This window comes from Heteronotia binoei, chromosome 13 (genome assembly GCF_032191835.1).
Source record: "Heteronotia binoei isolate CCM8104 ecotype False Entrance Well chromosome 13, APGP_CSIRO_Hbin_v1, whole genome shotgun sequence".
NCBI classification, from domain to species: Eukaryota; Metazoa; Chordata; class Lepidosauria; order Squamata; family Gekkonidae; genus Heteronotia; species Heteronotia binoei.
In genome coordinates, this window is record NC_083235.1 from 73631418 (window position 1) to 73656661 (window position 25244).

Here is a 25244-nt window from a genome sequence, read left to right on the forward strand (position 1 = left end):
AAGTCAATACTACAATGTCCTGTATTCGGACACAACAACCTCTAGTAAAACCCAGGGGAAGAAACAAAAAGAGGCATTTTATTTCGGAGGAAGAAGGGCAAAACCTGAAAAAGGACATGCAAAAATTTGCAGTCAGCTCACCTAGCTTTAGACTTCACAGAAAGAGCAAGCGAAATGATTTGAGGCTCTGAACTTCATAAACTCCAAATAGGAGCTAATTCACAAAAGCATTTTAAAAAAACATTTGAGGAGACCACTTAAAGGATAAATCTTTCAGTAACTATTAAGCACAACAGAAAAGTAGAATATCTATGTTGAGAGGCAGGAAACCTCTAAATGCGATATTATTAGGGCTTCACCACCATAGCTTTCACCACTATGCCTTGCTAATAAGCTTCCCAGAGGCAACTGGCTGCTGCTGGATTAGATGGAACTTTGTATGACTCACCAAGGAAGTTTTCATATTACTTGTGCCAGGGATTCTTTTGAATGGGCTTGGTCAATGCCTGACTTAGCCTGCCATATTACTTCAACTTAACTAGTTGCCTCGACCCATTTTTTTAAAATGAGGTGGTTTCACACAGATTTTCACCACCAGATGATAGCCCCAAGGCAAGATGATGAAGTGAACTGAATCCAATTTTAATTTGTTTAGACAGACACAGGATTGTGCAAAAGTAGTGGGCATTTTAAAGTGGAAGAAGTAGTAAGGAGTTTAGGCCATTTACAACCAGTCCGGAATATTTACTACCAAGAAAGCCCACCCCAAACTCTTGGACAACATAATTATTTACTAAAGATGCGGTATCTTTTAGGATCAAATGTATTGTTTCACTATCACTTTTAAGAAGAGCGTCTATTAACCGGCAGGAACAAAATTTGGGGGAACCACATCTTTGGAACTATGTGGTGGCAATTCCGTTATGTTTTCAATACAGCATTTCACCGTTTCTGCTGCTGAGGGATTTTTCAAAGGAAATCTTAATGCTCCTGATTTTTTCATTTCCTAGGTCCAGATCTCAATCATTGCACAAATGTAATATATCAAGAAGTAGTGGCCTTCCAAAGTTCATATCAGTGACATAGATTTTGCTAGAAGCCATCCCTAATGCCTCCTTAGGATCTGGCCCCCCTCCGATGAGACCTCATAGGAGCGGGACCCGGTGACCTGCAGCACCCAGGCGGCTAACCACTCCGGCCTGCTTGCAAAGTTCTTTGCATATACCAGATCCCCTGGAAAGAATCCACTAGCACCTTCCCTGGTTTCGGGGGAACTGTGGAGGTCCATAGCCCGGTCAGGATGCAACCTGTCTAGCCTTTTGATCAACTTCCTCCCCATTAGTAACTCGGCAGGGCTTAACCCGGTGACGGGGTTGAGGGTGATTCTGTTATCAAATAGGAAGGCTGCCAGGCGGTGATCCCAATCTCCCTGTACAATGCGACCCAGGACCTCTTTAGTGGTGCACACCATGATAATAATAATAATAATACTTTTTATTTGTATCCCGCCCTCCCCGCAAGCAGGCTCAGGGTGGCTCACAACTTGTAAATACAGTGTACAATAAAACCGTATACAATAATTACAATTCCAGTTATAAAATCATCCTTAAAATCATTAAAATTACATTAAGGTTAAGATTATGGTGCTATAGTTAAGATCTTCCATAAAATCCAGTGACTAGAACATAAAACATATCCAGCAGGACTTTTTTGGCTCGGTATTAGATGAAGGCTATTTTAAAGAGGTGGGTCTTGCAGGCCCTGCGGAATTGGTCGAAACATCGCAGGGCCCATACCTCCTCCGGGAGTTGGTTCCACAGTAGGGGAGCCGCTATGGAGAAGCCCCGATCCCGGGTGGACTTCAATCTGGCCTCCCTTGGCCCAGGGATATTCAGCTGGTTCTTTCCAGCTGACCTCAGCGCTCTCTGGGGTTCATACGGGGAAAGACGGTCCCTCAAGTAGACAGGTCCTCGGCCATATAAGGCTTTAAAGGTAATAACCAGCACCTTGTAACAAACTCGGTACACCACCAGCAGCCAGTGCAGTCCGCGCAGCCCCGGCTGTATGTGCTCCCATCTTGGGAGCCCCAACAACAGCCTAGCCGCTGCGTTCTGCACCAGCTGCAGCCGCCGAGTTTGGCACAGGGTCAGCTCCATGTAAAGGGCATTACAGCAGTCCAGTCTCGAGGTGACTGTAGCATGGATCACCGTTTCTAGGTCCTGGCGCCCAAGGAAGGGGGCCAACTGCTTCGCCCGTCGAAGATGAAAAAACGCGGACTTGGCAGTGGCCGCTATCTGTGCCTCCATTGACAATAAAGGCTCCAGAAGAACCCCCAAGCTCCTGACTCTGTGGGCCGCTTTCAGTGGTACACCGTCAAAAGCCGGAAGGGGGATTTCCCCCCCCCCCACAGGGCACCACGGCCCAAGCAGAGGACTGTCTTCGTTGGATTCAACTTCAACCCACTCAGCCTGAGCCAACCTGCCATGGCCTGCAATGCTAAGTCCAGGTTTTCCGGAACGCAGTCAGGCCAGCCGTCCATTAGTAGATAGAGCTGGGTGTCATCTGCATATTGGTGGCACCCAAGCCCAAACCTCCGGGCAATCTGGGCAAGGGGGCGCATGTAGATGTTAAATAACATCAGAGAGAGAACTGCACCTTGTGGCACCCCGCACACTAGTGGGTGCCTCCGAGACAGCTCTCCCCCAATTGCCACCCTTTGTCCCCGACAATCAAGGAAGGAGGAAAGCCACTGTAAGGCGGACCCCCTAATCCCTGTGTCAGCAAGCCGGCAGGCCAGTAGCCGATGGTCGACTGTGTCGAACGCGGCCGACAGATCTAACAACATCAGCACCGCCACGCCGCCTCGATCCAGATGCCGCTGGAGGTCATCCACCAAGGCGACCAGCATTGTCTCCGTCCCATGGCCTGGACAGAAGCCGGACTGGTGGGAGTCTAAGGCGGAAGTGTCATCCAGAAATCTCTGTAACTGTGCCGCCACTGCCCTCTCAATAAATTTACCTAAAAATGGTAAATTCGAGACCGGTCAGTAGTTCGCCAATTCGGCCGGGTCTGCTGCACTTTTTTTCAAGAGAGGGCGGACCATGGCCTCTTTCAAAGATGTTGGAAATTGCCCTTCCAAGAGGGATCTATTTATGATATCCCGTATAGGATATCTTAGCTCCTTCTGACAAGATTTAATCAGCCAGGAGGGGCATGGGTCAAGATCACAAGTTGTAGGGCGCACAGTAGAGAAAATTCCATCGACTTCCCCTAAGCTAAGTGCATCGAAGTGATCCAAACTAAAATCAGAAGACAGGCACGGAGCCTCGGGTTCCAATACTGTATCCAACGTGGCGGGAAGGTCTTGGCGGAGCGACGAGATTTTGTCTGCAAAAAAATTCGCAAAAGCCTCACAGCCTATTTCCAATTCTCTTACATTTGGTCTGCCCTGAGGCAGAGTAGTCAGATTCTCAATTATCTTAAATAATTGTGCCGGGCGCGAATTTGCAGACGCCATCCTGGCCGCAAAGTATTCCTTCTTTGCGGCCTTGACTGCCATCTCATAAGACTTCATAAACGTTCTGTAGGATGTTCTCGTTGCTTCATCACGAGTATGCCGCCACCGCCTCTCTAGTCATCTGAGTCCCTGTCCCTGGATAGCCTGTCATGCCAGGCCTCTACCAGGTCATCAAGGGAATCGTTGGAGGGCCAGGGATCCTGCGGAGCCATTTGGAACCGTTCCGGGTCCATCAGACTCCGCGGGCGAGCCAAAATAGGCTCGCCGCCCATACAGGGTTGGGCTCTGCTTGGCCGTTGGTGGCTGGATGAAAAGGGGCGGACCGAATGTGCTGGATGAGGTACCGATTCAAGAACTCCTAGAATTCCCGAAAGATGAAAGCGGCCCCAATGTCTGTGACGAGGGTCTCGGTGATCCCATGAGTGCAAAAGACCCTTCGCAAGGCTCTGACCGCTGCCACGGTGGAGGTTGAATCTACAGGAATCACTTCCAACCACTTAGTGTATGCATCGACTAAGATAAAGGATATTTGGCCCTGGTATGGCCCCGCAAAGTCAAGGTGTAACTGGAACCACGGCCTCCTGTTGGACTCCCAGCGGTGAACAGGGGCACTGGGCAGATCAGGTCGGGACTCTTGGCAGGGTTGGCACCTTCAAACCCACCCTTCTATTTCCTTGTCCATCCCCGGCCACCATACATAGCTACGTGCCAGAGCCTTCATGAGCACTATCCCCGGGTGTGTTTCGTGTAGGGCTTCCAGCACTTGCTTCTGCAATGGGGGGGGGGGACTACCACCCTGCTACCCCAGAGAAGGCACCCCTTGTGCATGGACAGTTCTTCTCTGCGTGATGCGAATGCCTTGAATTCTGCGTCCAGTTTGCCTGTAGGCTACACCCTTCCCACCCAGTCTAAAACGCGTGCGAGGATACGGTCTCTACCCGTGGCCCTAGCTACCTCGGCGGTGTGGAGGGGCCTCTCTGGTAGAGTCTCTATAAGCATCACAAGGTGGGCAGGGGCAGGATCCATAGAGGGCAGCGGCAGGCGGCTGAGGGAGTCCACGTGACCCATAGCTTTGCCAGGGCGGTGGAGCAGAGCATATGTGTACGAGTTGAGGAACTGGTTCCACCGCAGGACTTGCTGTGACAGAATTTGCGGTGTCTGGTGGTCTGGGGCGAGGAGGCCCAGTAGTGGCTTATGGTCCATGGTGATCGTGAAACGCCTACCATACAGGTAGTTTTTATCGATGAGCCTATGAAGGGGTTCTGCGATGGCCGTTTGGTGATAAAAATTTAATAATCCCAAGAAACTTTGTAACTCCATCTTGCACGTGGGGGCTGGGGTGTGGACAATAGCCCTGGTCTTGTCAGCCATCGGGTGGATTCCCGCAGCATCTACTGCAAACCCCAAGAACTCTACCCTCAACACCCCAAGGGAACACTTCTCCCGCTTTACTTTAAGTCCCACCGCCTGGAAACGGCGGAGTACCTCACGCAGACGGCTGCTGAACTCCTCAGTGTCCGGGGTGGCGATCAAAACATCATCAAAAAATGGTTGCATTCCGGGGATCCCTTTGAGAAGAGCATCCATTATGCTCTGAAAAATCCCCGGAGCCACACTAACCCCAAATTGCAACCGCCGCACCTGAAAAGCTCCCCTGTGAGTCACAATGGTCTGGGCTTCTGCTGTCTCGGTGTCCACCGGGAGTTGCTGGTACGCCTGGGCCAAGTCCAGTTTCCCAAAAACCTTAGAGCCTGCTTCCAGTACGTGGCTAACCACCGGAACGAGGTATGGGTTGTCCTGAAGTGCCTTATTTATTGTGCACTTGTAATCAGCGCATATGCACACATCTCCATTCGGCTTCACTGGAGTGACTATGGGTGTTTCCCATGCAGCATAGGTTACCGGTTCTAGCACTCCCTGGGCCATGAGGCGGTCCAGCTTCACTTCTATTTTTGGTTTAAGAGTGAATGGAACTCGCCTGACCTTCAGCCTTATCGGTCTCACGTGGGGATCGAGGGGTAAGGTGATGGGAGGCCCCTTGTAGCACCCCAGGGACCCATCAAACACTTCCGGGAATTCCCAGCACACGTGCTCGAAATTTTGCGTTCGCATCTGCTGCACCCCCACTATTTGAATACCCAGCGATCAAAACCAGGCCAGCCCCAGTAATGTGGTGAGCTGGCATTTGACCACGAGAATTTCCAGCTTGCCCTTAAAGTTCTTAAACTCTACCCTTACAGTGGCCCAACCCAAAATCTATACAGGGTTTTTTGGAAGTCCCGCAGTATGTAGTCCGCCGGTCGCAGCCAGGGCCAGCCAGACAAAGTTTTTTTAGAGACTCCTCCGAAATTATGGAGATGGAGGAGCCCGAGTCCAGCTCCATTAGGCATGGAGCGCCCTCGATTAGGACCGACACCCTGACCTTATCTGGGGTGGTGAGGGGCAAGTTCATTACCTGCAGGCTGGTCGATGCGGTCAAGTAGGCATCGGTCGAGTCGTGGTTGGTGGACAGGCGTCTGTGGGTGGCCTTGGCCTGGCAATCCCGCGCTATGTGGCCACTCTTACGCAGTTCCTGCAGTCCATGTTGCAATAGGGGCAGTCCCGGCGCTCGTGTGGATCCCCACAGCTGGCGCACTTGGTGTTGGCTGGTCTCTCTGTCGCTCATGGCCGAGTTAGCGCTCTCGGCCCCATTCCTGGTTGGCGACGTAGCTGGTTTGTCTCCTCCTCCTCCTCTGGGTTGCCCGGTGCCATCTCCCCCTGGTGGACGGATTCCGCTCGCGGGTTGTTGTAAGCTTTGGTTGCTCTCTCAAACGCGGTGGCTTTGTTGAAGGCGAGTTGGAGGGTGAGCTCTTCCTTTGCAAAGAGCTTTTGCTGCAATCTTTCATCTCGGAGGCCCCAGACGAAGCGATCCCTCAGGGCTTCATCCAGCTTGTCGAAGCTGCAGTTCCCTGCAATTTGGCAGAGGGTGGCCAGGTAGACTGCGGCTATCTCTCCCGCCCCTTGATCCCTCTTGTGGAAGAGGAATCAGCAAGCGATGATGGAAGGCTGGGGCAAGAAGTGCCTGGTCAGGAGTCTGACTATCTCCTCGTACGTTTTCTCCGTGATCTTTGCAGGGGCCGAGAGACCCTTTGTGATCTCAAATGTGGCCTCCCCGCAGATACTCAGGAGTATGTCTCTCTTACGGCTGTCATCTGTAATCATGTTCACTCATAGGTAGCAGTCAACCTGCTCCATATAGGTCGAACTCTGCAAGGTGCCCCATCGTCCCACTTGGGTTAGCCGTGGCGGGGGCACTTCCATCTCCCTCGAATGCATGCCTTCCTCATCTCCGGCCAGGTCAGCGAAGTCCCGCTTGGGGAGTTACCTGGCTAGAATCCGATCCTCGTCACCACTGTAATGTACTGAGTGATGAGACGTGTTGAAGGCAACATCCTTTATTAGCGAGTACATCACAAGGCAAGGCAATGCGGGCCGAGTCCCGATTATATAAATATCCCGGAACAAGCCTCAGTCTGGCCAGGTCCAATCCTGGCCGGTTAAACCTCTCGCCACAGATCTTGATTGGACTTCCACTGGTCACCTCTGTAGCGTCCGCTGTGTTGTAATTTCAGGATGGAAATGCAAGACACAACAGGCCTATAGCAGGGGTGGCCAACGGTAGCTCTCCAGATGTTTTTTGCTTACAACTCCCATGAGCCCCAGCCATTGGCCACCCCTGGCCTATAGGATAGAATGAAGATATCAGGCTGCTGCTGCAATGTGACTCTAGAGAAGGGGTTTAAAGTTTAAAACCCCTCCTCTAGCATTGCACTGTAGAGGTGGCCGGATCTCTCTATTCTGTCCTATGGGCCCAAAATGGAAAGATTGGGCCGCTGCTGCAGCTCAATGCTAGATAAGGGGTTTTAAATGTTAAACCCCTTCTCTGGGGTCACACCACAGCCACAACCCAATCTCCCCATTCTATCCTATGGGCCCATAGGATAGAATTGGTTATCAATGTGGGGGAGGGGGTGCAAGTAGTTACCATTGCCCAAACAGTCGAGGTCCAGCAATTACTCTTCTGAAAACCACCTCTTGTTGGCTGGAACAAAATTTGGTTGCCATATTCAATGCTCAGCTGTCTGGAATCGATTGTGAAAAGTGAGACATGCTTGGCTTTTTAATGTACTTTGTACGAAGTGTACAGCGAGTGAGAGATGCTTCAGTATGAATCATAGTGGAATGATTGTACAGTGCCAATATATATGTTTATGAAACGCTGTATCAGCCGCCCTGAGCCCGCCCCGGCGGGGAGGGCGGGATATAAAAATAAATATTATTATTATTATTATTATTATTATTATTATTATTATTATTATTATTATTATTATTATTATTATTATTATGTGCAGGAGTCTCTAACAGGGTCTTCAACCATGTACCTGGAGTGTTTCACAACACAAATAATTTTTTGCACTCTACATTAGCGTTTGAGAATTATGTTATAGACAGCATTTGATGGTTCTATATTTGGTATATATTGTTATTTCTTGCTTGGTTATTAAGCAAGATTTTTTTTAAAAAAAAATGACATCCACATAAGTTTAAAAAATTGGCCAGCGAGTGTACCTTCAATCCAGTTGTATTGGATTACTGCCATTCTCTCCTTTAAGACAACTCTGTTCACGTACAAAGTTTGAGTCTGATGGCACCAAAGATATCTGAAGAAGTGTGCGCACACACAAAGCTTGTACTCAGAATAACTCTTGCTGCGCCTGGCCTCCAATGTCCTCCCTCCAGCCTCCAAAATCTTCCTGGGTCTCCCATGCTCTAGCCACCCCAGCCTGGGGAAGTCAAAGTGCCCAGGCATCACCGCTGGCCCACGAAGCTCGGTGGGGTGCTGGGCTGAGAGGCTGTTCAGGCGGGGGGTACTGGACTTGCTGGGCAGTTGTACAACCTTGACAATGGACCTGACTCCAGACAACTTTCTTGGGGAGCCTTGATGTCAAATCTCACTCTTGCCCTGCCATCATCAGCTACAAGTGTCAATATCATTCACACTAACTTTTCTGATCAAAGTCCGATTCTTTCATTTTAATCAACCTTCCAGAAAACTCTTTTTTGCTTTAGGTTTTACCATAGCTCACAAAAGACTGTTGGACAAGTGAGTAGTTCAACTGTACAAAGAAAGAGAAAGAAGTGAGGAGGGGCTGCTTTTGCTAATAATGCTAAGAGGCTGTAGTTGAGTCCCTTGGATAATTTTTATTGAAACCTGTGGGAGAAGTGACATTTTCCTGATGTTTTTCCTGCTCCAAGGAAAAGATAGTTTGGGCAATGTGCCTTGTTCAAATTATATTTACCATGTTACCTTATTGGCAGCTATTGCAAATTCAGTACAATTTTGGCGAGAGAACGGTAGATTTTTACAGCATCAGGTATGCAGAAGCTAAATGGAGACTTTCACAAACCCTGGACTTTGAAAAACCTCTTTCAGATCAGTCAGTGTCTCCTTCTGAAATTTTAACTGCATATCACACCATGTTGTTAGCAGGCTATGAAATTCCAGTAACTGGAAAAAAGCCCAAAGAAAAAACCCCACAGACATAAATGCTCACGGGAAAAAAGCCCACATGGAAACATGCCCATACTGAAAGAAGTCCACATGGAATAGGGTTGACAAGTCCAATTCAAGAAATATCTGGGAACTTTGGGGGTGGAGCCAGGAGACTTTGGGGGTGGAGCCAGGAGCAAGGTTGTGACAAGAACAATTGAACTCCAAAGGGAATTCTGGCCATCACATCTAAAAGGACCACGCTCCTTTTAAATGCCTCCCCTCCATAGGAAATAATGAAGGATAGGGGCGCCTTCTTTTGGGGCTCATAGAATTGGACCCCCTGGACCAATCCTTTTGAAACTTGGAGGATATTTTGGGGAGAGGAATTGGATGCTATACTGCACATGTGGTGCATGTACCTCAAAAAACAGCCCCCCCACAGCCCCAGATACCTATGGATCAATTCTCCATTATGCCTTTTTTTAAATTAATTCCAGCTATGTGGTACACCCAGTGACCATGACAAAAGACTATCTAACCCTAATAGTAAAAGCAACAATTATTTAACAACAACGATAATAACTCAGATATAATGCTTCATTGCAAATTAGCCAATCTCTTTAAGTAACTAAGGCTGATTCCGCACTCACCTTGCTCCAGGACAGGCTTCCGTTTCCGTGTGGAGCAAGTTGGCGATTTCACACCAGTTGCTCCGTGTTGCCATTTTGCGCGGGGCAAATCCGTAATTTGCTGTGCCACAGTGTAAACCTGTTTTTTCAGGTTTACACTGTGGAGTGGCAAATTGCAGGTTTGCCCCGCACAAAATGGTGGTGCAATTGCCAGCTTGCTCCGCACAGAAATGGAAGCCTGCCCCGGCGCAAGGTGAGTGCAGAATCAGCCTATGTTTATCTTCCACCTGCTCATATTGCTGCACAGAAGTGGCAACCATGTCATGTAGTGCCTCATGTCACGTAGAGCCAGTTTGGTGTAGTGGTTAAGTGTGCGGACTCTTATCTGGGAGAACCGGGTTTGATTCCCCACTCCTCCACTTGCACCTGCTAGCATGGCCTTCGGACAGCCATAGCTCTGGCAGAGGTTGTCCTTGAAAGGGCAGCTGCTGGGAGAGCCCTCTCCAGCCCCACCCACCTCACAGGGTGTCTGTTGTGGGGAAGGAAGGTAAAGGAGATTGTGAGCCACTCTGAGACTCTTCGGAGTGGAGGGTGGGATAGAAATCCAATATCTTCATCTACCTCACAGGGTGTCTGTTGTGGGGGAGGAAGGAAAAGGAGATTGTGAGCCGCTCTGAGACTCTTCGGAGTGGAGGGTGGGATAGAAATCCAATATCTTCATCTACCTCACAGGGTGTCTGTTGTGGGGAAGGAAAAGGAGATTGTGAGCCGCTCTGAGACTCTTCGGAGTGGAGGGTGGGATAGAAATCCAATATCTTCATCTACCTCACAGGGTGTCTGTTGTGGGGGAGGAAGGAAAAGGAGATTGTGAGCCGCTCTGAGACTCTTCGGAGTGGAGGGTGGGATAGAAATCCAATATCTTCATCTACCTCACAGGGTGTCTGTTGTGGGGGAGGAAGGAAAAGGAGATTGTGAGCCGCTCTGAGACTCTTCGGAGTGGAGGGTGGGATATAAATCCAATATCTTCTTCTTCTTCTTCTCTTTTTCACCTCTAGGCAACCTGCCTGTGCTTTAGCCAATGTTAGTCTGTGACAAGCCAGGTCCCTCTGCAGTCCATCGAATAAAGACCACACACTGGGATGATTGCAATGGAACAAGAAATTAAGAGCATTGTGAAATTCCTCACAACAGTTTATAGCAGGGGCAGCCAAACTTGCTTAACATAAGAGCCACACAGAGTAAACGTCAGATATTTGAGAGCCGCAAAACATGAGCATCAGATGTTTGAGAGCCACAAGAAATGAAAGGTGGAAAGAAAGCAAATAGATGGGGGGAAGGAAGAAGTGGAAAGAAAGGAACTTTAACTATAAATGCATTCTCCAAGCTGCCAGGTGACCTGGTTTGGAGAAGCGATTTAAAGAGACAAATGCCTTCTCCAAGTCAGCCGACGGGGCGGGGGGTGGGTGGGTCTTCAAGAGCCACACAATATATCTGAAAGAGCTACACGTGGCCCCTGAGCCACAGTTTGGCCACCCCTGGTTTATAGCCTTTGGTGACCGTTCCAGGGCTGCATCATGATGATTCTATATTCTTATAGGAAACTGCTATCTGCTCTATCTGCTGCACCTTCAATATATGTCGAAAAGAAGTACATGAGCACTGCATTGTAGCTGTCTTCATCTGGAAATGTGGCAGCAAGCTCATCAAAAACAGTTCTCACATCATTGATTGAGACAAAGGATAATGCAGCAAGAGATTTCAGTGTAATTTGTATGTTTATATTAGTTTCATGTTCAATCTTCAAACCAACACTGTTGATTTTCCTAAAGAGACTCTGACACAGGTGAAAATAACACCCTTTGACCTCAGCATGCGGAAAGGCAATCCTCACTGCATTCATGCAAGCCTTCTCAAAATCCACTAAAACCATTTGAGGTGACAGATCTGGAATCAATAGATTCATTATTTCAAACCTTCTATTATAGGTGCCCATGTTCTTTGTTTGAAGTAAAATGTAAATACATGGTGGATATGGATTACCCACCTTGGCATGCCGTGTGTACAGTTGGTAAAACGTATTTGGCACTTTATCAAAGGTGCCATCTCCATAGATGGTATCTGTTTAATTCAAGCATAAGATCTCTATCACCTAAAACCAGAATTCTGTCTGGATTTTTCCACGCAGGAATTGTGAAGTATCAGTTGCCTACACTTTTCAGGAATGTCAAAAGGTATGGTTTTGGGGTTAGGCAAATCACTGCTTGCTCTGTGATAGCTTTTCTTTCTTAAATAGCAGAAGAAATTAAGGTCTCATAGATCTAAGAAGCTAAGCAGGGATGACTCTGGCAAGTATCTGGAAGGAAGAAATCAATAAACAAAATTGGAATTAATTACAAAATGGCATAATGGAGAATTGATCCACGTGGCTGGGGCTCTGGGGGTCTGATTTTGATGTAGAGGCACCAGATTTGCAGCATAGCATCCTGTACCTCTCCCCAAAATATCCTCCAAGTATCAAAAGGATTGGTCCAGGGGGTCCAATTCTATGAGCCCCAAAAGAAGGTGCCCATATCCTTCATCATTTCCTGTGGAGGGAAGGCATTTAAAAGGAGCGTGGTTCCTTTAGATGTGATGGCCAGAAATCCCTCTGGAGTTCAATTGTTCTTGTCACAACCTTGCTCCTGGCTCCACCCCCAAAGTCTCCTGGCTCCACCCCCAAAGTTCCCATATATTTCTTGAATTGGACTTGGCAACCCTATTCCATGTGGGCTTCTTTCAGCATGGGCTTTTTTCCGTGTGGGCTTCTTTCCATGTGGGTTTATTTCCGTGTGGGCTTTTTTCCTGCAAGCATTTATGTCCGTGGGGTTTTTTCTTTGGGCTTTTCCCCTAGAACCAAAATTCCAGTGACCACTGTGGCATTAAAGAAGGTATATTCTTTGCTTCGTTGCAGTGTTTCTTTGACACAGTCTCCATTGAAAACAGTTGTTCTTTCTGCATCTCTTTAAAGACTGTTTCCCAATCACATCCGAGTCTGCTTGCTTCAAACTCAAAACTAGTTTTAGTGGAGATAATTCTGTTAAATAAGCGCCTGAACGTGTGGCCAAGATGCTTCCTTTTCTCGTTCGATGCCTTCTTTTCATATACAAATATCTATAATGGCGGAGCTGAGGAAGGGGACTTGATAAGAAATTCCTGTGCCAACCTTCCCGCCATTGTAATTTCATTCTGTCTTAGTAATCGTCTGATATTACATTGTTCCCTGCTGGAAGATTAATTAGCTAGTCTTACCCTCCAACATACCATCCCTCTGAAACCCTCAAGGAAGCTGGCATGGCGCCAAGTGTATTTGCTATGCAGACTAGCAGCTGCTTTTCTTCTCCCTTAACAACAGTTGCTGAGCCAACTGACTTCCTTTTCCCCTCCCTCCCTCTTTTTCTCCCCAATCCTCCACCAAAGCGGTGGTTAACTTTGAATGCCATAGGCTGGGTTGGGAGGGTATAGGGAGGAAGGGGAAAGGAAAATAATAATAATAAAAAAAACCTGCACACGTACCTGAAAGTCTGATTGGCATAATTACTCACACTCATTAAGTATGGGCTGCACTGCGTATGCAGATCAGGTGAGTCAAGTGCACAAGGCACATCAAGCTTCTGGAGCATCAGTTATGACTTTCAGATTCCTCAGTCCTGTCTAATGTTGTTGGGAAGAATGGGAGTGAGATGACATGTTGCAGGGATGGTATGCCGGAATGACAGAAAGCAACCTTTGCATTCAAGCTGAAGACCTGTGATGTTTAACAGAGAGATCCATGGAAAGAAAGGATGAGAAAGAAAGCAACATTGGAAGGAAAAGAAAACAGGGAAGGGGGAGTTGAAGATGGGAAGCCGTGGGGAACATGGTCAGCCATTTTGCATTTAAAGGAAACAGTGGGGCAAAGAGGTGAGGAGACACTAGCCTGCCTAGCTCCATTTCCTCATCTTCCACCCATCTTATTTTTTTCCTCTTTCTCCCACTAGATTGCCCTCCTCTGCAATCAGATCTTTGTCTTTTGCAGCTACCATTAGCTAAGGCAATGGCATTTTACATAACACACTTATTGTGAATTCTCTTGGCAAGCAGCCTAATCCAGCACTGAATATCTCAGCATGCTGGGCAGTATGTTTTCCACTTTTGTTTGGCTCAGTCTTTGTTTTTGGTGAGGTTGTTTTGCTTTTAAATTAGCTTCCGTCTGCCTTCATTATTTCAGTGTTTTCATCTTTAATCTCAAGAGTTGTTTTAATTGTTAGATAGCAAGCAAATGCATTTTAAAAAAATCTTTTTGATGGATTGTGATGTTGTTGTCTATCAACAGGCACCTTTGTGTTGTTTTTTTTTGCTTTACTAATTCATGTTCAAGTCTGTAATTGTGATCCATCGAAATCCCTCTCCTCCCTTCCTTGCCAGCTGCAGACATAACATGCTGGCTGGTAAATGAATTATTGTTATTTTTTTTTTATGGAGTGGGGGAAGAGGAAACTACAAGCTTAATGAAAACAGAAATCATGACATACATAGATTCTATCATATGCAATAAACCAGTGCTAATTAAACTGCAAACAATTCAGTTACCTTTCCTGAGAGGTCTTTAAGTAGTTATACCCATCTCCTAACACACTAGATTGGTCAGTTTTTTTTAAAAGTGCACTGTTCTGCCACTGTGACGCAGTGGAGGAAGAAAAATGCCAGCCCCCACGCCACACTGGATTTCCAGATAGGATTCTTGCTTGTGGATTATGCATGGTAACATGAGGCATTTTTTCAATCACAGAGATGCTGCTATTGAAAGCAGTTTATTAATATATCTTTGTGTTGGGGATTAATAGCTCCATTTCCTCATCTTCCACACATCCTATTTTTTTTTCTCTTTCTCCCACTAGGTTGCCCTCCTCTAAAATCAGAGCTTTGTCTTTTGCAGCTACCATTAGCTAAGGCAATGGCATTTTACATAACACACTTATTGTGAATTCTCTTGGCAAGCAGCCTAATCCAGCAGATTATATAGCAGATTAATATATCCTTGTGTTGGGGTGTGTGTGTTTTGTGTGTGTGTGTTTTACAAAGGAGCAATAACATCCCTGAAATAACAGCGCTACCAGCTGATATGGGTATTTTGGACCTGGTACATGCTGATTACATTTGTGTTGTTGTTTGTTTATTCCAAGTAATGCATCTAACTGCACTTTCCAAAACTACAGGCAGTTTATACTGCTCTATCCACCAAGCTATACAAGACACACTTGAGGATTTCAATGTGGCAGTCACTGAAGGCTGCGCAAAGTTGTCGTCTTTCCTGGACACATACACATTCAAAAACACTGAGACACAGCAGGGTTTCTGCAGCACAGCAAACACCAGGGTGTGGCAAAAGGTTTCCTAAGCATATGAGACCAAGACGGCAAGAATGGATCAAAGTGTTGTCATGAAGTCTGATTAAACTCCACCAAGCTTAAGACTGAAGCTCAGATAGAATACTGAAGCTGAAAATAACACCATCATACCCGGTATCTCTTGCCCACTTGCCCCCTTCCCTCTTTCCTATCTTTGTGTACTACATGAACATGAATTAAACTCTGATGAATGCAGTATTAATTAATTACAGGAAGATGTGCGTGACGGGGAAAGGGGAGCGCTGCGGCTATGCAAATGAGCCTAGAATGCACAGCTGTAAATTTATTTTTATGTGGTGGTATTTCCCCCCCCCACCCTTCACTCTTTGCCCACAGGATTTAGTGACAAAACTGTGTATTAATAAGTTAGCATACCAAGCATACAAGCATCAAACAGAGGCATTAAGGAGAATTACAGTCATCTATCTCCTGCTGTCAAGATGAGAGGGGGAAACAAGATTTCTTGCTGGCACTGCTCTGTGCCACCATTTTCTTATGCTCATAAGGTGGCGAAGAAATCAATTGCAAACCTTCTAAAATGGCTGTTCCAAAAAGATACATGTTCAAAGTTTGCTCCCATTTATTTCCAAAAGATCTCAAGAAGGAATAGGACAAAGTTCGTTTGCTAATATTCTATTAATTAAATGCATTTTTAAATGAAAGCAAGCAAAAAGCAACAACATCCAAGCACTATATCCACCGATTATCACAGAATATTATCGGAACTACACACTTAATGATCATATGATGCCCAATAATATGAGCAGCAGGAACAATCACACAATATGGGAAATGCAAGCTTAACTGCAGTAAGATACACATGAGCTTAATTTTAATCTTTTATCGTGTGCTTGTCTGTGTACATTCAGGTCTTGTATACATCTAAGGACTGGAACATCTAAGGACTGGAAAGCTAAGTGCACCAAAGCACATACATATGTTGTGCTCTACTCATTCTATTTCATATGCCCTTTAGGAGGAAGCCATTAAGCGTTTCAGAATTGAGGGCATCTTGGCAAATCTAAAACTCATTGAAGTACCATGTTTCTCATTACAATTTGGCAACCTTATGCCAGTTACCGTATTTTTCGCACTCCGGAGGATAGGATGCACCTTCCTCCTGGGGGGGCGATCTGCTGCCTCTTCCTCCGATCCGGCACTTCCCCCGGGCCTGCTTGCCTGGTTCCATCTTCTTCAGGCAAGCACTGGGATCGCTCCACGTGGCCCCAGCGCTTTGCAAGCGCTGGCTTTAAACATCACAGCTGAAGGCAGGGACACAGGCAAGTAGGAAGCACACTGCCCCCTCCGCAGCCGGTGCTTGCAAAGCGCTGGGGCCACGTGGAGCGATCCCAGCGCTTGCCTGAAGAAGATGGAGCCAGGCAGGCAGGCGCGGGGAAGCGCCGGATTGGAGGAAGAGACAGCAGATTGCCCCCCCCTGAAGGTACGTACCTTCAGACTATAAGACGCACACACTTTTCCCCCCACTTTTTTTGGGGGGGGGAAGTGTGTCTTATAGTCCGAAAAATACAGTAAGTACTCATAGCATGTCTAGCATTCTTATACCACACATTTCTTTAGCTCCATCAACTCTTGGAGGGCTGCTATTGTACAACTACTTTTAAATTCGCAATGCTTCTGTTGAATGCGCCTTTTCATTCTTTTACAGTCTCCATTAAACCAGCTATTCCTCTTTATGTCAGTGGATGCCCTGTTGAGGTTATTTTTCGTGTAAAGTAGTCTAAACAGTTTTAACACCTCACCTAGATGATGCAAACCATTGCACACTGAGTGATACCACAGGACATTGTTAACAAGGGTGTTAACAAGATATCGAACTCATTATGGTTTGAGCCTTATCACTAGAGTCAGAGCGCCAGCATAAATGACAGACTTTATTTTGATTTTGTGAAAGAGGGAAACTTTGTGCTGGGATCACATAATGTTCTAAGGATAGGTCTATAGATACAGAGACTGGGAGGTGATCACTTCCCAAGAAGTCACCAGCTTTTAAGAATTTAAAATGGGGGAGATATTCAGGTGGGGACAGGATTCAATCTATTGCACTAGCTCCTTTGGGACTCACGTAAGTGAAGCCACCATCTCCATCAATCTAGTCATTCAGAGGGATAAAGCTTCTCTGAATTGCAAATTTAGCCAACTCCAAATCACCACTGTTTATTACATCGGCTTTAGGTTTTCTTTTATGCCAAGCAGGGCTAAGAAATTCATCATTATCAGAGCCTAATAATTTAGAGGAAAGCAGATAGTCATCACTGCCAATCCTTGCATTACAGTCCCTTGTTAGTACTAAAGAGGTCTCTGGAAGACAGGCTTGCAAGTCATCAACAATTTTACCCATACAATCCCATCTCTGGACCAATATACTAGGAGTGGAAGGGAGACTGTAAACAGAGGAAAGGATGACTGTCACAGAGGCTTGGCTATCCCCAGGTCCCAGCGGGGGTTCTCCTGCTTTCCCAGGCTCCTTCCCGCTCCCAGTCAGCTGGCCAGTGGGGGGAAGCCCCACCCCCACAACCACCATATGCCTTTCCACCTCCAGAGGCTTCAGACTTCACTTGGAAAGGCTTCCTCTTGGGATGGTGTATCTGTGTCTTTCAGGCTGAATGGGGGCAGGGCGGGGAGTAGGCAGAAGAACATGGCTGCTCCCAGACCCTCCGTTGGTTGCACAATCTTTACAGAGGTTGTTTGCATAGGAAAGGTAAACTTGAACCTTTCGTTGCTCTGTATTATCTTGGAAGAAGTTGGAAGTTCAGCAACTCATGAGTAGAGATGTCAATCCTCCACTTCAGAGCTGTCAGAAACGGGAGGGGGCAGAGGGAAATGTCTGCGGGCACTTCATTATTCCCTATGGAGATCGATTCTCATAGGGTATAACAGAGATTGATCTGGGGCTCTGGAGGGTTTTTTTTTTTTTTAGATAGAAGCACCAAATTTTCAGTATAGCATCTGATGAGTCTTCTCAAAATGCTCTCCAAGTTTCAAAACGATTGGACCAGGGTGTCCAATTCTATGAGCTTAAAAAGAAGATGCCCCTATCCATTATTTCTAATGTAAGGAAGGCATTTAAAAGATGTGTGGTTCCTTTAAATGTGATGGCCAGAACTCCCTTTGGAGTTCAGTTGTGCTTGTCACAACTTTGCTTATGGCCTCACCCCCAATGTCTCCTGGCTCCACCCCAATGTCTCCTGGCTTCACCCCCAAAGTGCCCAGATATTTCTTGAATTGGACTTGGCAACCCAACTGTCACATCATCCGACTTTAATGGAAGGCAATAATTAAATAATCTGCAACCAAAAGATTACAAGGTCCAATATTCAATCTAGTTGAAATTAAACAGGTTCAGCCCCCTCATGGCCTGCCCCCCCTTGGGCCTATGGTAGCTCTCTGAAAGAGAGTAGATAAACCAGGAAAGACAAGTTCTTCCATTAGCCAGGTCTTCAGTAATTCAGGGAACACTAAGAACATCTACAATCAAATATATCTTCCAATGATTTCAACCAGTAATTATGATTTTCAGGTTCTTTAGACACTGGAAGAAAAATAGTTACAGATACAAAAGGGGCAAATCTTGGATTGATGTTCCTTTCTTTTTTCTTTCTTTTTTAGGATCCTCATGATTTAAAGTTATTAATTTTTCCATAAAAAGAAAAGGGAAAGGGAATAGAAATGGGATAAAAGTAACAGGTACATCTATAGAAAGACAAAATAAAGAAATAAAGATAGTACATTCCGCATGTTGATATATCACTACGAATAACAAGACCATAGAGTACTTCAGTAAACTCAAAATAGAGTTAAAATAAACAGTATTATATGACTATTGTGCATTTAGGCGTATATAAATTGTATCATATTCGCAGTATATACCATAATAAACCATAAAAGTTCACATCAGTTAATTTCGTTCAGAAACTCAGCCTATAGTGTCCTACCAAACATATAATGGCTCCCAATATTATCTTGCTTCTTCTTTGGATTTGCCACAAGATAAATAGTCCATCTCAGCTGCCTCCAATAGTTTCCCAGTCAATTCTTCCCTAGTAGGTAGTCCTTGGAGCTTCAACTTCTGCACCAGTAATATTCTAGCTGCTGTATTAATATGTGCCATTAAATGTCTTGTGTCTTTTGTATATTCGCTAGAATATATGTTCAATAAAAATAATTCTGGTTTAAATTGAATCTGCTTTCAATATTTTTGTAGTAGTTCATGCACCATCTTCCAATAGTCTTTCACCACCTCACATGTCCACCACATATGATAAAAAGAGCCAACATGAGATGTGTATTTTCAACACTTATTAGACATTTTGACATAAATTTTGGATAATTTTTCAGGAGTTACATACCATCTAGAAAACATTTTATAAACATTTTCTTTAAAGAAGAAGAACTGCAGATTTATACCCTGCCCTTCTCTCAGAGAGGCTTACAATCTCCTATATCTTCTCCCCCACAACAGACACTGTGAGGTGGGTGGGGCTGAGAGGGCTCTCATAGAAGCTGCCCTTTCAAGGACAATCTCTGCCAGAGCTATGGCTGTCCCAAGGTCATTCCAGCAGGTGCAAGTGGAGGAGGGGGGAATCAAACCCGGTTCTCCCAGAAAAGAGTCCACACACTTAACCACTACACCAAACTGGCTCTCTGTTGACTTGATCAATTTAATATTAAGTTTCCATAGTGCCTCAATAGTGCTACAGCCTATATTCTTAGCCCACTGTATCATACCATCTTTTACAATCTCATCCTGCATTTTCATTTGCAATAGATATGAATATAACTTCTCAATCAATTTCTCCTGAGGACCCAAGAAAATTTTATCAAATGCATATTGATCAGTATTAAAGCCTATTATCTTATCTTTGGCATATCTGGATTCCAAATAAGTTCTCAGCCACCAACTCATGTTGATATTTATACACCCTAGTTCTTCCTTGGATTTCAACTGATTGTCTTGTTTCAGCAGTTCTTCATGCCTACAAATCTTAGTTGGACTCAGACTAACTTGGACTTAAAAGTTTTGACTGGGTGAATGCTTCAACTGGTGAAACTCATCTTGGTATTTTTTGGTAGATTTTCAGGTTTAGCCAAGCCCATGTAGAGTAAAGAGATTTTCGTAACAGATGATTTTTAAAATAGGAGTGACCTTCTAGCCTTTGATACCATAGATACAAATGCCAACCCAGAGTAAGGTCATAGCCTTCTAAAGATGTTTTCTGTCTTTCAGTAGAGCCCAGTCTCTGACCCTAGACAGCACACAAGCACTATAGTACAACTGCCAGTCTGGTAGGCCCAAGCCCGCTCTTTCTTTGGAGTCTTGTAACGCTTTAAACTTAATTCTTGGCTTTTTCTTCCGCCAAATATATGCAGAAACCACCTTATTCAATTCTTGAAAAAAAAGTATTAGGTAGTAGCACTGGGAGAGTTTGAAATAAAAATAGCAATCTCGGCAAAATATTCATTTTTATTGAGGCAATTCTTCCCGTTAAAGATCTATTCAGATCCTCCCATTTTTCCAAATCTTTTTTGATCTCCTTAAGTAATTTGGCTTGATGTTTCTACAAAGGCATCTCAAAGAGCTATCTGGACTTAATACGAAGATGGGATTATAGAATATGTGAATGTGGGATGAGACATGACGAAGTTCAAAGCACAATCCATGCAACTGTCACCTTCAGGCTAGACTACTGTAACTCACTGTATGCTGGCCTGCCCTTGAAGCTGACCTGGAAACTCCAGCTGTTCCAGAATGCAGTGGCATGAATACTGATGGCACGGATAGCACACATACAACCTGTGCTGCAGCAGCTACATTGGCTCTCAGTGGACTACCAAGTCAAGTTCAAGGTTTTGGTGTTAACTTGTAAGGCCTTGAGTGGTCAGGGACCTATAATATAGTGGGTTCAATGCAAGGAGGAGAAATGGTTGCAGTGATCATAGCTCTCTTTATTAGTTGCAGCATGGTTACGTCTGAGTTAGAAGACTGCTCAACTGGGCCAACGGGGCCAACTATATACACTTCAAGGTTCCTGCACTAGGACACTATAGGATCATTCAAATCAGCAGAAGGCCCGTGGTTGGAGCAGGGCAGCAGGGATTTGGATCCTGCTGCCCATTGTTCCTTAGTCCCCAAGCTCAGTCCTTAAGGCGCCAATGAGCCAGGCAGGAACACACATAAGCCGGGAGCGGTGGGGCCACAACGAGAACGTATTCATTCTCAAAGTGCCACAGGAGCCCTTTCTCTGAAGCTTAAAACAACCAAACAGAGCATTTAGAGATAAACAGCTTAAAAGACGGAGCCGACGGAGGTGGCGGGGATGACGTGACTGCGGCCGCTGCCAGAGTGTAACTGAGGCCAACAACCAGACGTCTCGCGACTAGGAGGCCCTGTACGGGGCGATTGGGACGTGGAGACCTGGTGAGCCGGGTACAGGGGACCATACTGCATCCCAAGGCAGCGACAGGGGAACTAGAACCCCCCTCTGTCCAGGACTCACAAGGGCTCAACTCGGACTGCTCGGGAGGACACAGAGGAAGTTTCAACTTTCCCTGGGTCGCCTGAGCTGTTGGAGTGAATTGGGCCCTTGGACAACAGACTGCATTTGCAGAAACTCTGGCCATAAACTTGCGAGCACTAGCACTTTAAGAAACTCCGGCCACAAACTTGCGAGCACTAGCACTTAAGAACAGTAGGATCACTACCCAAACTGGCAGCTCTGACTCCCACTCCTTATTGATAAAGGATTTATATTGCCGAAAACTAAGAGATGGAGTTGTTTTAGTTATTTAATTAGTGATATTATTAATTGTTTAGCATTAAGAGTTATCTATTTATATATTTATTAGCAGATTAAATTGAGGGGTTGGAACTAGGGGGTATATTTATTAATGTGCTAATGACGGAATTAAAGTTTTTTAGCTAATCAATTAAAAGAGTTTAGGGCTGGGGCTTAAATTTAAATAACTATGGATTAAATTAATAGAGGATTAGGCACTTTTTGGGATTTTGAGATAGAAGAGGGTGAGGAGGTTAAAGTTGTTAAAGTCTGACAACATAATGTAGATTTCTGTGATACTGCATAGTTTTAATGTTAAAAATTTTAAGGTTTTTAGGTTTTTAAATGTTTGATTTTAAATGTAATAACTTTGTTCTGATTTTATTGTTTTATTGTTTGTTGTAAGCCGCCCTGAGCCACTCGTGGGAAGGGCGGGATATAAATCCCAGAATAAAATAAATAAATAAATAAATAATAACTGGGCAGGAAGCCAACTTGGTATTAGTGAAGGACTGGGTATAAGTGTGGATGTCTGGCCTGGGGAACCCAGTGCTCATGGGGAGGGGAAGGTATGACGGTGGGAGCAGACGGAACTATATGGGAAGGAGGCGGAGACAAAACAGTGTTAGGCCCTCTTCCGGCCTGCGTCCCATCCCGACGGTAGCAGGTAGTGGGGCTAAGAGGGAAAGCCCGTCTCCGTCATTGGTGTTATGTAATGACAGGTCCATAAATAATAAGACCTCAATCCTCAGGGAATTCCTGCTTGAACAGGATATGGACCTGGCTTGCGTGACCGAGACCTGGGTGCGTGATGGAGAGATGGTGGTTCTCTCCCAGATGGCGCCCCCGGGCTACTCGGTCTTTCACCAATCACAGACAAACGGGCGGGGGGATGGGTGGCACTATTCATACGGGAGGGTTACTCCTTCAGGGCTCTCCTGGCCCCAATGATCGATGGTCTGGAATGCGCCAGTCTGGCATGGGATGTGGGGGAGGGGTTGGCGATTTGGCTGGTGTACCGTCCACCTAACGCACCGGCCAGCGCCTTACCAGCCCTGATGGGGGCCGTGGCAGGGTGGGCATTGGAGTTCCCAAGGCTTATGGTCTTGGGTGACTTCAATGTCCGTGCGGATGACATGGCCTCAAATCAGAGGCTGGACCTAGTGTCTTCCATGGCGACACTGGGACTCTCCCAATTTGTTACCACTCCCACGCATCAGGCCGGCCACACGTTAGACCTGATCTTTGCATCCGGGATTCTGATGGACGATATCGCTGTAGAAGCAGTACCATGGTCGGATCATCTGGCCCTCACCTGTATGGGCGGCGAGCCTATTTTGGCTCGCCCACGGAGCCTGATGGACCCTGAGCAGTTCCAAATGGCTCTGCGGGATCCCTGGCCCCCTAGCGATTCCCTTGATGACCTGGTAGAGGCCTGGCATGACAGGCTATCCAAGGCCATCAACGAAATCGCTCCCCGGCATTCTCTGACCCCCCGTAATAGGCTGGCTCCGTGGTACACCTCGGAGTTACGCCAGCTGAAACAGGGACTCAGACGACTAGAGAGGCGGTGGCGGCATACTCATGACGAAGTGATGAGAACATCCTACAGAACGTTTATGAAGTCTTATGAGATGGCAGTCAAAGCCGCAAAGAAAGACTACTTTGCGACTAGGATTGCGTCTGCAAATTCGCGCCCAGCACAATTATTTAAGATAGTTGAGAATTTGACCACTCTGCTTCAAGGCAGACCAAATATGAGGGAATTGGAAATAGGCTGTGAGGCTTTTGTGAAATTTTTTGCAGATAAAATCTCGTTGCTCCGCCAGGACCTTCCCGCCACATTAGATGCAGTACAAGAAACCGAGGCTCCATGCCTGTCCTCTGGTCTTACCTTGGACCACTTTGACACACTCAGCCTAGGGGAAGTCGACGGAATTCTCTCTACTGTGCGCCCTACAACTTGCGATCTTGACCCATGTCCCTCCTGGCTAATTAAATCTTGCCAGAGGGAACTTAGATATCCTGTACGGGATATCATAAATAGATCCCTCTTGGAAGGGCAATTTCCAACATCATTGAAAGAGGCTATGGTCCGCCCCCTCCTAAAAAAAAGTACAGCAGACCCGGCCGAATTGGCGAATTACCGACCGGTCTCGAACTTACCATTTTTAGGTAAAGTTATTGAGAGGGCAGTGGCACTACAGCTACAGAGTTTTTTGGATGACACTTCCGCCTTAGACCCCTGCCAGTCCGGCTTTCGTCCAGGCCATGGGACGGAGACAGTGCTGGTTGCCTTGGTGGATGACCTCCAGCGGCATCTGGAAAGCACCAGCTGAATATCCCTGGGCCAAGGGAGGCCAGATTAAAGACCACCCGGGATCGGGCCTTCTCCATTGCGGCCCCACTGCTGTGGAATCAACGTATATATTGCACTTATACGTTGTGAGCCGCCCTGAGCCTGCTTGTGCGGGGAGGGCGGGATATAAATAAAAAGTATTATTATTATTATTGTTGTTGTTGTTGTTGTTGTTGTTGTTGTTATTATTATTATATTCACATTAGTCCACATACACAACAGACTACAGTATCTATGGGACTGCCTCCTCCAGTATGTCCCTGGGAGAGTGTTATGCTCCTTGGATAACAATCTGCTGGTGATCCCCAGCTCTAAACATATCCTTCTGTCCTCAGGCAAGGCCAGGGCCTTTTCAGTTCTGGCCCCAACCTGGGGGAACTCTGTGAAATACCATCTGGGCCCTATGAGATCTTATGCAATTCCGCAGAGCTTGTAAGGCAGAGATGTTCCATCAGGCCTTTGACTGAAAGCAGTGATGGTTTCCATTCTGGCTGGCACCCTCCCCCTTTCTCCTTTCACCATGAGTGGTCACAGTCCAGAATTAAGGGTTGAGCTGTAACTGTTATTGCCACCAGTGGATTATTTGATTGCTGTTGATCTTAAGTTTTCATTTTAAAATTTAAAATGTTTGACTATGTTGTACATTGTCCAGAGCCCTACAATAGTGGGGACTGGACAATTCATAAACTATAACATAATGTAACATAACATAACAAAACAAAACACCCCTAATGAGCACATACTGCTGGCTCAATGCACCAAGGGTAGGGTTGCCAAGTCCAATTAAAGAAAAATCTGGGGACTTTGGGGGTGGAGCCAGGAGACTTTGGGGGTGGAGCCAGGAACAAGGATGTGACAAGCATAATTGAACTCCAAGGGAGTTCTGGCCATCACATTTAAAGGGACAGCACGCCTTTTTAAATGCCTTTCTTCCATAGGAAATAATTAAGGATAGGGGCACCATCTTTTGGGACTCATAGAATTGG